The 15,469-nt window shown below is 27.5% G+C and overlaps 1 protein-coding gene across 2 annotated transcripts in view; it reads left to right on the top strand.

Moving 5' to 3' along the window:
* The window catches only part of LOC117179571 (sialin), a 228,916-nt gene that overhangs the window by 171,073 nt on the left and 42,374 nt on the right, over window positions 1-15,469 (top strand). The window lies entirely within an intron of this gene.

Below are 15,469 nucleotides of genomic sequence, written 5' to 3'. Positions count from 1 at the left end.
AATTTAAACGTTCAACATTTTTTCATTAAAAAATGTAATTGCTAAAAAATGTACAATTTTCAATTGAAATAGTATACAGCTAAATAATTGTAAAATAGAAAACATTAAAATTGGAAAATTTTCATGTTAGCAAAACACAAAATGATTAGGCTTCTATTTAATTAATTCATAATTGCAGAATTTAAAAAAGAAGAAATTTAAGTATTATAGAATCTCTCTTTTTTACAATTTACATCAATACAAAATAAAAAATTATTTTATTTTAATTTAAATAATTGAAATTTGGATAACTTTAAAAAGAAAGCCTTTCAATATTAGACTATCTATACATTCAAAATGCTCAAAATTGCAGTTTAAGATATAAACCTTACTCGCTTGCTCGCTTCTTTACATAAATTGTTTAAAATTAATCCATTTTCAATTTAAAGTTTTAATAATTAAACATATTTAAACAATGATTTCAATGAAACTTTATAAATGACATTTTTTCACATTAACGAAGTTTTAAAATTGAGAAATTAATAATTATTTTCCATTTAAATCTCTCAAGTTTGTATATTTTTAGTTTTGAATTTGTAGTGGTAAAAGTGCTTTTGATGGCCTCAAAATAAAGTGGTTAATTTGAGTGGCTTCAGCTTTGGAACTGTATAATCTTGAATATTTTTCGTTTGGAAATTTAGACGCTTTAGGTTGTAAAAGAATTTTTAGCAGAAGTAACTGTTAAGAATTTTAACAAAACTTTCAAGTTTGGTAGTGTTGCAATTTGAAGTCCTTTTAAACCTGTAAGCTTAAAATTTGTATGCCAAGAAATTTCGAATATAAAATCGAAAAAAACTGTACTAGGTTTCAAGTTTCTGGAATCATCGAATTAACTGTTTAGACTTTTGAAAATATGTAAATTAATCTTATAAAATGTGGACACTGTAAGGAGTTGGGACATGTAGTTTTACAATCCTTCGCTTTTTCAAATAACGGAACTTACATTAAAACTAAATTTTAACAACTAGAATTTGAAGCAAGTGAAAACAATTTTACATATTAAAAAATGGTACATCTGCAAGGATTGAGAGTATAAATAAAACCAAACCAATATGAGTGCCAAAAACAAACACTTAATTTATATGAATATGATGTACTAATAATAGCACTTTCAAAAGACACGTGCCACAATTTCTAAAGTATATTCAGTTTTTATTGTTATAACAATACATTTATGGATAGGCTAATGATAGCATTCATGTGAATTTAATCTAGTAATTAAAAGCTTTAATTTACTCAAATATGTGGAATATGAAAATTTAAACTTTTCTAAATAGGGACATTTTAATAATAAAATGTACTTTTATTTAAACATTTTCCAGATAAAAAGAGTTTAAAGTGGAATTTTAAAAAATACAAGATACTGCTTTAGAGGAAAAAAAGCAGTCAAGTTAAAAACTTCAAATTTTAAAAGCACTCAAATTAATATCATTTTAAACTGAGTTAAATTTTAGATGTTGCAAAATTGATGGGGTTAAAATGGATTGTTTAATAATTTCGTACATTCGACATTGGAATGCTTTTATAATATAAAATTGAAGATCAAATTTGAACTCCTATGAAGTTTTCTATTTTTTTGTTTGTAAATTTGATGATGCAGTTATGAATTCTTTGCAATTTTAAAGCTTTAAAAATAAAATCAGTGGAATTTGAAATTAAACATTACTTGAACATTCATATTTTAGTACAGGTTTCAAAATTAATAATTCATTGCAAGTTTAGACCTGTAAAGATAAAAGAGAAAAAAGGATTTATTTCTTATAAACTAAAGCTTTAAAATTAATAATGAGTACAATACAAATTTAAACTAAAACGCTATATAAGTGTTCCGCTTTGAAAATGTAAAAATTCCAATAAAAATACCATGAAATTGTCCCCGTAAAACTCAGTTAAAAATGCTGCAAGTTTATCTGACGATTATAAATCGGTTTGAATGATGCTTCTTATCACAGCTGTGCTAACTTAATTTTAAAAATGGAAATGTCCGAATTGTGCCTTTCAAACGAATAAAACCTACTTATGAATAATTCCGTTCACGCAGCCAAGATAATTAATAATTTAAAGAAACCATTTTTCACAGATCAGGTTACTATATAACCAGAAGAATTTTTAAATTTAGTATGTTTAATGTTAATTATGTATTCATTCATAATAAATATTTGTTCACGTGTACATTTTTGAAACGTGAATTGTAGGATTTAGTTCACTTGTCTGTCATTGAAAACAATGGTTTTTAAAAATATTTTTACAGAGATCTAAAACTTTCGTTAAATTAAACATTTGTTTATCATTAGTATCATATTTTTCACCAACCAAAAACCTTGGAGAACGCATAAGCTAACCAAGAGCGATTAAATAATTAAGGAGAGATAATTTATTGTTCTCATTGAAAGATAATTTTTTTAGTAATGAGGCTTATCATGTTTGTTAAAGGATTTATCAAATGTGCGAAATACCGAGATGACTGTGAAAATAATGAAAGTATAATACTATATGGATCCTTTTTTGTTGAAATCGTTAAAATTACGAATCTATCCTATCTAAAAAAAGAAAAAAAAATGGAACGTAATTATCGAAAATCTCGCACTCATTGTTGTTGAACACCTGATTAGTTGCATACTGAGTGGACATGACTCTGAGTGGCTTTTTTCAGTTTTTTATTTTGAATTTTCGAGAATTTTGAACATTGCAACTTCTAAATTAGGAATTTTAATTCTAAAAATTTATTTCTAAAAGGAAAAATGCAAATGATAAATGAGTCTTTAGTATATTAAAGCCATCAATTCGGTTCTTAACATTTGACCAACAGTTATAAAAAATGACAAAAGGATTCTATTCATAACCCCTTGACCATATTAAATCAGGTTATATGTATTCATTCATTAATAAAGATTAAGAATTTTCTGCGCCATCAATTTATTCAATCAAAATTTCCAAATAAGTAATGTGATTTTATGATACCAATTATTTCTGAATGTTTCTAAACATTATTACCGACAAATTACCATCATTGCCAACAAATTACCGCAAACATGACAAATTAAAAAAGAATGGTTTTAAAACGACGCAAAAATAGTTTACTTTAAAATTAAATTTAGATTTTTGAAGATTTCGAACAAAAAATCCAGAAACTTTTTAAGGATTTTGAAAGGTTTCAAAAGAGAATAAAAAAGTTTTTGTAAGATTTTTTATGAATTTTTATTTTATATTCTTTACAAAATTGATTGTAAGTGAATATTTAAAAAGATTTCAAAACATTCCAAAAGATTTTTTAAATTATCAAAGAAGAATGTGGAAGATTTTAAGACAATTTTTGTCATTTGTAGAATTTTCCCAATATTTTAGAGAAAATTCTAATCTGTTTTAAAGACATTCAGAGCTTTTAATTTTTTTTGAAACAATAAACAAATGTCAAAAAAAAAAAAATAATAAATGTAACGTTAAACAGGATTTTGAATTTGACTTCAATCTTATTTAAGTTTCTTTAATTTGGGATTCACCATTTGAGTCCACAATTCTTCTCTTTGACAGGAAATTAATCCTTGGATAAAAATCACCTTTTGCCTGAGAATTAAACTATTTTGTTGAAAATTTTTTAAAATACAATTACTTGGTTAAAACTTGAAATAATTCTTTAAAAAATGTATTAATATTCGGTCGAAAGTTTAATGATCCTTTTGTAAATCATAAAATTTTTCTCATTATGATTCAGAGTAGCAAAATTTACAATTTTGTTACAATTTTTATTTTTATTGCTATTTTCACGGAAATTAGTTATTTAAGGATGTTATAGGTGTAAGTCTAATTATAAAAAATAGTTTAGGTGAAAATTGCTTATATTAGTGTCGTTATCTATATTTGTTTTTTTGTTTCGCTTGAGGCAACAGTTGTAACTTGCAATTAAATATTAGTTCAAAGAATCTCATTCTATTCCTTAATAGGGTACTTTATTATTCTATTCGTCACGTTTTTCTGCAAATTATTCTATTTAGACATAATGTGTATAATTATTTTTAGTTAATCATTCTTTGAGTGAAACAATTCGCTAAATAATATTAAATGAAAATGTGAATGGAAGAAAAAACACAAATCTGCCAATAACTAAATTAAAATAAGCATTATTACTCTAACTTTTTTGGTCAATTTTATAGACCATGTTGGTAATTCTGTAATTTTGAACTTGAAAGTAGATCTAGAATATATCCTTTAAAAAAATCGTTTGACTTCAAAAATTGAACTTACTATTTTGAAAGGGAGCCGAATAAAATATATAAATTCTGAGATTTCGACATTCATTTTCAATAATTTATGAAAAAAATATTATTCTTAATTTTCTTCTCTATGATTTTACATATTTAAAAATTGCATCAGACAAAAAGGTCCTTCTACCTGATTGTGTAGAAGGCTTTTAATTTCGAATTTTCTCAAATAAATTAGAAGTCCTGATTTTTCCTTGACAATTTTTGCATTTTCCCTGATCTATAATACTTAAATACCAGAATTTAAATCTTCTAACATTTATCATACAAATGTACAATTTTAAAATGAATTATTTTTTACGGATATTAATAGTTCTTCTTTTAGAGATTCCCTGAATTTTACTTAACTTTCCCTGAACTGTGGTCACCCTGCCATTGCGTTGTACACCCCTGCATTGAAAATATGTGAAAAATAGTATGTATATAAAAAAAAAAATTAATTTGCCTTTCGAATATGGACAATCGTCCATGAAATATGGAAATGACTTCAATCAAAACTGGAACCTTTTCCTCTCAAGGGATTCTCAAGGGTGATTACAACTGGAAACAACCGGCTTGTAGTACCTTTCACAATGCATAATTTGTTCGCCGATACCACCATAATTACGAATAATTGCAGTATATACACTTTATGATTGGTCCATGGCACCATTTCGTCAATTATCTTGAGCGAGGTTAAAAATCGACATTCCAATCTATAATTTCAACTCCTCCATAGTCCATAACTATTTATACATTTTTATGAATGGTTCACTATTTAAACTATATACTGTTTTTAATATCAAACCATTCAAGAATTCAACTGTTAACAAACAATTCAGGGTCAACGGCTTTCAATTGATAAATATTTATAAATATAATAAGAATGATTATTCCAACAAAGATTTATATGAAAACTAGTTAAGGGCCAAAAATGACTAATTTTAATCGGATTAAACATATTAAATTGTAAAACTTTTCATTCTCGATTTCGGAAATTATTGAAATATTGAAGCAATTCAGGGTAGCCGTTTTAATCTTGAGAAAAATTCCCAGTCTGTATACGGGTTTACAAAATTGGAACTCTTATAGCTGCTCATTTTTCATTTGAAATAATCAAAACTGAAATGAAAATTAAATAACTCAAATTTGAACTCTTTTGAAGTATAAAGCGATAATAATTTAAAGAGTGAAATGATATATCTTAATTAAATGCCGTAAGACACAATAAGTTTGTTTGAACTTTTATCAATATTGAACGAGTCAATTTTCTAAAATGTTCTTGATGGTCCTAGAAGTCTTTCCAATTTTGTTTTCAGCTTTCCGATTGATGTTGCCTGGGTGATAACTTGTGTTTAAGGTTATTTGATGGTCTGCTCATGTTATTATATTCAGAAAATTTATATTTAGAAAGATGAATACTTAAATTTTGTGAAAATGTTTAAAATATATAAGGAAACATCTGCCTGGCCCACTTCAGTTTTTCTTTTGTTTAAATAGTGCAATTTCATTAATTTTAAACTTGGAATGTAATTAAGAGCTGGGTTTTAGTGATCTGTTTAAAATTGAAAAAAATTAAGTGGGCCAGAAAGACACGTCCTTATATATTTTTAATCATTTCCTACAATTTCAGAACTATTGAATCATTTTTCTAATTCCAAAGCCGCCGAATATAATAACATAAAATTAGTCACGTGACAGACTGTTATATGCCCTTAATGGATCCCTGTTAAAAAACACTATTTTAGAATCTAGAGGAATGAAAAAAGAATTTCTTCTGGTATTAGGGGATTTTCTACTGCTGAAAATATACAAGAAAAATTTAATAGTCTGGGAAATTTAATGTTTAAATACACACAAAACTAAAATTTGCACAAATATATTGTACTTAAATTTACGAATTTCCAGACTCATATATTTTTTTTCAATATATTTCCACCAATGGTAAATCCTCGAATACCTGCAAAAATGCTGTCTTTATTCCTGTAGGTTTTGAAATTGTTTTTTTTTTAACAGGTGTCCATTAATCAGAAGCTATCATCTGAAGAACGTTAATCAAAAAGCTGAAAAAATGTAAGAGACGGTTAAGTTTCTATATAGTTCCAATTTTGATTTGTACCATTTTTATTTTTCTAAACCACCCTATTTTACATATACTACAATTTGTCTCCTCTGAGTAATACTACTTTTAAATTGATGATTGGCACTTTTTCCCATACTTAGTAGTTACAAAAATCATAACATGTTTATCTCATTGGTAACATTCCCCGCTGATTATTCTTATAATCATCCATTGTGGATTGTTTTCCTTAACTGCAATAACATTGCTTGATATATTCCCTTTGCAGAAACTTACTTTGTATATTTAAGTCAATATAAACATATATGTATATTCAAAATTAAACGATTTTATTTTTGTTATAGCTTTCAATTTTTAAGACAACAATTATTTTATTTAACCAATCTTAAAAAGATTCCAAATTTTACAGATTTTCATCTCTAAACCATTGAAAAATAAAATCCTTTGAATTTTAAAGCTTTAATTTGAAGGATGGCATTGCAAAACTAGATAAGTAACATTTTTTGTTGTTGAAAATCATCATTTGATGAAAACATTTATTTTTCGAGTTGAAGAAAAGGTCTACCATACTCTCAGAGGTGAGTCTTCATTTTTGTAAAATATTGAAAATTCAATTTTTAATTGCTGTCTAAAGCGGATTACGAAAATCCATAAAATTTGAATCCCAAATTCTCGGTCGATTTTCTTGGAATTGACTAACTTTTTTACATCAAACTTTACGTATCCGTATTTAGAAACTTAATATATTAGAGCCTTGTTTTTATTTTCATTTTTTTAAACTGAACTTTTTTTCGTAATTCGCTTCTCAACCTGTTCCCATTTGTGGTCAGTGTCACTTTGAGATTGTGAACTTCCACATTTATTTCTTCGAAACCGGATATTTTTTCTGACAAAGCTTTCTTTATTCTCGATTCAGCAAAATCTAAGCTTGAGAGTGGACTTTCGAAAATCTTTAAATGGTAATATCTATTTCTGTACTGCTGCTCTCCAGTTATCGAACGTGAATATTTTAATATAGTACGGATTTTTATTTTTGATCTTTGAAAGTCATTAACTACAGGATTTGCAAAATTGTGAAGCTTAATCCAAAAAGTATCAAAACTGTAATTTTTTAAAAAGTGCCAACTAAAATTTAAATTAAAACCAATAGTCAGAAATATAATTTGCTTCTAACTAATTATTTCATAAAATTTTGGGCGCTTGTTTAATCTATTATTTTTCCATACAAAACTGACATGCTTTTTGTTTGAATCATCTAAAAAAATTTCATAGTATCTATAATATCTAAAATAATTTAAAAGAAAAGCAAGCTTTATATTTTTGATAAGTGATGAAAATTTATATCGCAACTTTAGAATTAGTATTTAATTTTTTTGTACAAGATATATACAGTCAAGCGATGCATATTTGTTTTAAAATATGCACTGATATAACCTAAAATTGTTTAAAATTGAAAGTTTCATTTTCAAAGTAAAATAATTTTTGTTTGACATAATTATAGTACATGTATCACTTGTTCCTCAGAGGGAACGATTACTGATAAACGATTTACTGTGAAAAACGCTCACATACTTTATTATCATTCAAATGTTGTAAATATTCTTTAAAATCTGATGATTTATTATCAACGATAGAAATTTTCGATGAAAAGCACTAATATAATATAACGCAACAAAAAATTTTTTGAACTGTAAATCTTATTTTATAACCAATGTTTTTTGTTTAAAATTACCGATTTTCAGAAAAAATATTAACAAAACTTAAAATGGTTCGAGAATGGTAAATCATCTTTGAAATCTATACCGATTTCCTGTGCGAAACGCGAGCATAACTTAACGGTTTTGAAAATGTTTTATCTACTACGAAATCCACAATTTTTCAAATAAAAGTGCCAATTGCGGGTATAGTACTCTAATAAAAATTGTGAATATAATGACTCAGAATGGTAATCTGAAAAATCTTATGATCTTCTAATTCAAAATATCACTTTTTGTCGAAAATTTAATTTTGACTAGACATTAATAAATAATTCAGACACACGTTTGCTTAATTATTAATCAAATTACAATTAATTTTAAATCTCAAAAGTTCGAATTGATGTGACTTGAATCACATAATAATATCACAACACAGAACTATAAACGATTTCTTTACTGACAATTGATGTCAATTTATGACGCCTCACTACCATTCACAGTTGACCATTCACTATTTACCCTTTGAATCATTTCAAATCCTAATTCAATCTCTCAGATCTAGTTTAGATGTCATACTCATGTGGTCAAATTGAATTAAGTATCCCAATAAACAATTAAGTTACTCTAGTTCTAGGCGAAGGCCAATGAAACGATTAGTATTCTTTTAAGCGTTCTCTTCTAATAGTCTGCTAGTATAAACTAGAAAGCGCCAATTACAATTAAGATTTGAAAACTTGAGAAGTCGGGACGAAGAAGAGCCAGTCTCCTTTATAGGAAAATGCATCGCTTCCTCTCTTGCAAGAACGAGCAATATACAAGTACGCGACGCGACGTATGTGAGAATAGCGTAATTTAATAATGGATTGACAACCGACCGTGAAACGCGTCCGCGATGTGGAGTATGCTTGTGAGAATCAAAAATTGCGGTCATGGATGACCTTTAATGCTTTTAGAATAATTAAAAGGATTAGTTCGTGATGAATATATCAAATCGGTCAGGATATATGGTATGTAAGTAATAGCCGATCTCGAAGCAGATAAAACACATTTTATATGTGATCAACCGGGAAGGACCCATTGTCGAAAATCGAATGAGAGGCGGATTTAACAAATTACATGACCATTTTGAATTTGCAAAAACATGACACAGTTCTTGATTCACTGAGTTTACATATGGTGAGATATTCAGCTAGCACAAAACTCTTTCAACATTTTACAAACGTCTTCCTGTCCTTTTTCTTGGATTACTTGGTCTTCGCAGATCCCGACCCCCTTTATCTTTTCTAAGGTTACACAGATGATCTCAACGAGCTCCTCACCCCGTCTATAAGGTACTCTATTTTCACCTCCTCACCTGACCTTTGAACAATTTGAAGGATTCTTGAAAAACGAAAAAAAAATTAGATATAAATTTTGTGTCAGTCAGTGAACACCTGTCGAAAGTGGGTGAGCCCTGGTGAATGGTATCATATATACAGAATTAGAGAAAACTTAATCAAAATCATTAAAGAAGTCATGGAATTAAAATAAAATTCTATAAGCACATTTGATAGAGGTCTTATCAAATTGAATCAAACGAATTTCACGAATCAAATTCTATCAGAAGATTTGATAAGAATCTTACCTTATGCAATTAAACGAATTTCACAAATCAAAATCTATCAGCGCATTTCATAGACCTTCTATGAAATTCTATCCATCTAGAAATTCTTCCCTTTCCCATGAACAGATATTCATGTACATTCTATCAAATTTTAACGGCATGAAACTTGCATTAAATTCTATGTTTCATAATTTTGAATATTTCTGTCCAATTCTATCTATGATAACTAAGAAGAAATTTTCGGTAATTTTCCCCATTTTAGTGAGAGAATTATTCCCGTTTTTTCCGCCAGAAAACAGAATAAACTTTAACGAGACTGTTGTAAATTCTAAATGAAGTAAATAATGCAAGCGTCAATTTATTTTAATAATCACTTAACCCTCAAGTGCTAGAACTTATTATTATTATTATTTTAATTTTAGCCCGGAGTCTCGCAAAAATAAATATAGTAAAAATAGATATGAAAATTAATTGCGTATAATAAATATTTTGCAAAAAATGAAAAAACTTGTTGGAAAAAACACTCGGCTGTCAAAAAAGTCCGGGTCCCTGGGACGCGCTCTAGCACTTAAGGGTTAACCATCTCAAGGTTAAAAATCAAATAAGACTACTTATTCCGGGATTTTTTGAAAAAATAATGTAGTTGCATTTTTTGGATTAAATTTTACCTATTATTTTTTTGAGGGAAAAAATGGATCTTTAAACTTTTTTTATTTTACCTACCTAAATTACGCTGCATCCTATGAAATACAGCACATAACATATAATGTATAATTTGATAGTTTCATGCTGAGTTGAATTGAGGAGGAATTATGAACCCCTATTCTGTTGGAATAGTCATTTTAATTTAAGCAATCGCGTTGAAAAATGACGTCACATTTCACATTTATCTTTATAAAATTATCATTACCCAACTCACGATTTCCGCGCACTTTCACACTCTGAATGAAACTATTCGAGACAAATAATCAAATAACATTATTAGGCCAAGAATAAATGCATCGTATTAATTCAAAAATGTATACTAGTTTTTACTTTAATATTTCAAATACAAACGAAGACTGTTATTTAATTTTGAGCGCTTTGAGTTTAAAATGGTCAGTTTTTAAAATATTAAATGTTGCTTTGGTATTTTTTCAATTCTTCTTTCAAAGCTTTCATTTTAATATTGTAAAATTTTTCATTAATTGTTAAACGCTATCAATTAAAAATTGTTTTGAAAGGTTTAAAAGTAAAATTTTTAATATTTGAATTTTATTATATTAGATTGCGAATGTGTTCAATTTAAAATTAAGACTTTCAATTTGAACTTAAATAATATTATACAATCTGAAACTATTCGCTAATCGATTAAAAATTACACAATTCTCAATATTTTATTACAAATTATTCGACTTATTAGAATAATTCTGCTTTTAAATCGGGTTTACCACTTGAAATTTATGGTTCTAGTCAAACGAATATAAGGAAAGTGAAAGTATAATTTTAAAGATTTAAAAATTAGTAGCAATGATGATTGGTTTATGAGTATTTTAATAAATTGATTTAATTTTTCTAAAATGTGCTAATAACACAATTTAAACTTAGAGAATAATACAATGTTCAATATCTTGTAAAACTGAAAAATTTTCATCTTTGAACATAAAAAAGAACCAAGTTCAACTTCGACCTATGAAACTGGAATCGAAACCTTTCTAGTTTCTAATGAATTTCTAGACTTCTGAATTAAATTCGTAATAATTTGAAAGTTTGCATCATATAAAATCATTTAAACTTCCGTATTTATAACGGTATTAATTCGCAACAATTTGAAAGTTTGCATCATATTATAGTAAAAATTTGCATTCATTGAAAGCAAAAGGTTTCGAAATTAATAAAATCCGATTTCAAATGCTTCAGTACTAACATTTTTTAAATTTATACATTGTTTTGTAATTGTGGTGTAATTACAGTACCGAATTATGCGAAGATGTAATTTAAAAAATTGACGAAAAAATATAAATGGAAGATGGTGATACGTTTGTTCCATTCTTGTCTCATGTTTGACTACATGCAAAGTTGCAAGCTTTTAATCTTTTATCATTAATCATGCTTATTCATTAGTTTAATAATGTACTTGACAAATAGAAGGCGTGTCTTCACCCTAATAACCTTAATTCATCAGCAAATATTTCATAAAAATTTCAAGTTTTTTTATTAGACCAAATGCAAGCCAATTGCTAATTATAGATTACAAATCGCCGTTCCTTTATTTAAGGCAAAAAAAATCGTCGAAATCAGTGATTAGTTGCTATAAAAATAAAAATAGATAAAAAGCTGCTTTCCTTTCGATATTTATTTTACTGATTCAATTTTAAGTTTAATGGTTAAAACTCGTTCGAAAGTTAGAGACTTAACATTGAATCTTTGCACACAAAAATGTGTCCTTTTTGGAAGTGTATTTATAACTCGAGTTAGAGTGCAAAAATTATTCATGAAACAATTTAAATTATTTTTTTAACCAATTATTAAGAACCTTCTATACCAACGTACTGAACTTACGCAATTCTAATTTTGAAGAATTCTTCGATGATAATTTTTCAGCAAACAAGATGATCTAACATTTTTGGTAAATGTGCAAATAGTCGTTTCACCGTTACCTCGACCGTTGCTTCCTTCCGAGATAAATGAACTATTTGCTTTGAAATATTATAAATATAGAAACAAAGTACTTTTCTTTTAATAAGAATGGAAACAGTTATTAAAGACTAACTCCTCATGCGTGCGTGAACAAACGTCTTTTTATTGCGAAATTTATGAAGATTCGCAGTTATTTTACAATAATAATTACGTTTCAAAATGTAATTTACAATATCATGATGAAAAAACGACTAAGATCTTGCAAGCGAATATCTCCATTGTGTATATGTATCATCACTTGGAAAACAATTTCCATTGCTCAATGAATTATCATAGAGTGAAAATCTCATTGATGCAATCCTTAATAGGTCTCATTAAAAACTAATTTATCCTAACATAAATAATATAATAATTCGATTATTTATTATAAATACTTCATTATATTTAAATTCACAAAATTCTTCTTTTAACTTCGTAGAATGATTAGCTAAATAGAATGATTATACTTTAATAAATAATTTAGTGTATGAGAATAAAAAATTGAAAAAAAATTAAAATGTCAACAGTTCGAATCTTTTTTAAACTTTTGATAAGGAGTCATCCATATAAATTACGTAACATATCTTTCGCTAATGTCACGTAATTTTTCGAAATATTTTCAGCCATTTCCTATCAAATACAATTTAGTTACTTATCACTCGGGACACCCGAATTACCAAATAATCAGAAGCTGTTAAAATAAACAGAACGAACAATAAAACAATTTGGAACAAACATGATGGAACGATTAGGATCACAATAAACGTTAATTAAATGTTATTCAGAATGAGATAATACAAATTTCTAAAATATTTTATCAAATCATTTAAGTTTTTATTTTTGACAAGAATTGAGAGGATTGTCCTATAAAATCCTTCTAAATCTTCCGATGTTTTAGGAAATGCTTTAAAACTGCATGTAATTTTTTAATTCCCATTAAATCATTAATGTTCTTGGATATTCGTTAAAAATTTGGTAATAAAGATAAATTTTTAAGTAAATAATTGCATTTTTATCAAACTAGTTGAACTTTTACTCAAATACTGCAAAGCGAATAATATTGCATACAAAGATGAATTTTCAAACATATAGTCCAATTTTCAACCACTAGTTGAATTTTCAACCTATAAAGATGAATTTTTAACTAAATGATCGAATTTCCAGTAAAAAAGATTCAATTTCAATAAAAAATAGATACATTTTCAACAAAATAGTTACATTTTTAAGCCAAAGAGTTACATTTTCAACAAAATAATGAAATTTTGAATAAAATAGTTAAATTTTTAAACGAATGGTCGAATTTCCAATAAAAAAGATTGAACTTTAATTAAAAATAGATCCATTTTCAACTAAATAGTTTCATTTTTGAGCCAAAGAGTAAAATTTTTTAACAAATGGTCCAATTTCCAATCAAAAAGATTAAAATTGAATCAAAAACAGTTTTATTTTCAACCAAATAGTTGAATTTTTAAGTCAATGAGTTAAATTTTCAACGAAATAATTGAATTTGTAATAAGATAGTTGAATTTTTAACCAAATAGTTGAATTATTAACCAATTAGTTGAATTTTAGACCGACAAAGATGAATTTTGAAAAAATGTATATGTGGATATTTAAACCAGAAAAATGAAATTTATAGAAATATATACATTTTTTACCAAAAATAACTAATCTAAAGTTGGAGTTAAAAGAAATTAATGTTTAAAAAAGAAAATCGAATTTCCAATAAAGTAATCTAATTTGCAGCAAGAGGTGAATTTTCAACTAAAATGATGAACTTAGCAACAAAAATAAAACAAAGTTTTAACCAAATAGTTGATTTATAAATAAAAGAATAAAAAAGAAGTTTATCCAAATTGTTGAACTTTTAATCCAAATGGCCAATTTTCTCTAAAACACTTTCATTTTCAAAAAAAGGGTTAGGCGAGACTTACTCGGCGAGGAAGGGAATAATGTGATGAAGGAGGTATAGATTTTTTAGCTTGATGTAGAATTTCCGTGTTATTTATTTAAATAACACGTTCGTTCCGTAACACTGCTCTGAATCCGATTGCTGATCAATCACTCTAGCGATCACCCTAAGTGAAGAGCCTCATAAAGTCATGTGCGATTCTCCACTCGGGCCCATTATTATCCAAGGTCTTTTGTTTTAGGCGTCATTCATTCTACTGATACTCTTTTAATAAACTACATCTCGCCACACTTTTCTGCCCTGGCCTACTTTTCTAGCTTCCTTCACGTTCATGCACATTTTAATTTTCAAGCTCTCGTGTTTCTGAGGCTTCTTATATCTCTTCAAATTAGTTTCTCATTCATACATTCTAACCATTCTTTCCGCGGTCTGCCTCTGAGCATGCTGCTATTTACTTCACCTTGATACACTTTTTTCGTTAGTCGTTCATTTTGCATCCTCTCAACATGCCCGAACCATTTTAACCGATTTCGTACCGATATGTTAACTGTCTCTTCTGCACTACATTCTTTGAGGATTTTTTGTTACTTATTTTATCTATCAGTGTTTTACCGCATATTATGTGCAGGAATTTGATGCCAAACGTGTTAATTTTGCTCTTACTCTTTTCTAGATGGGTCCATGTCTCGCTTACGTATAGCATAGACGGTACAAATATAAAATTATGTATTACCATTTTAGCTTTATTTGTTATATTTTTACTCGTGATAATGGGCACTGCTCTAGCGATAACCTTCTTACCCTCATTTCAGCGCCTATCTAACTTCTCATCTATCTTTGCGCCACTAGTGAAAATACTAACAAGATATACGTACTTATCAATTGTTCTATTCTCTCATCATTTAAGACAAAGTTTCATATTGTTTTCTCACTCCTTTCTTCGAACACAATAATTTTGGTTTTATTCGCGTTAATTTTGAGGCCCATGTTGTTGATACATCTAATCAGTTTGCTCAACATTCTTTAAAAGTCTTCGATTAACTCTGCTACAAGAACCTTATCATCTGTGAACGCTAACCCATGTACCTTGACTGTTTCGAGATCCACGACTTAATTCTTCGTCGAAAAGGGCCATTCTTAGACACTTATCCATAAATGTAATTAATACCCATGAGCACATATCGTACAGAGCAATACAAGAATCTGAATTTCAGTGAAAAAAGGCGGTTGACTTTCAGATGT

The sequence above is a fragment of the Belonocnema kinseyi genome, chromosome 9 (genome assembly GCF_010883055.1).
Source record: "Belonocnema kinseyi isolate 2016_QV_RU_SX_M_011 chromosome 9, B_treatae_v1, whole genome shotgun sequence".
Taxonomy (NCBI): Eukaryota; Metazoa; Arthropoda; class Insecta; order Hymenoptera; family Cynipidae; genus Belonocnema; species Belonocnema kinseyi.
The sequence above is the reverse complement of the archived record's forward strand: the minus strand, read 5'-3'. Positions and strand labels throughout refer to the sequence as shown.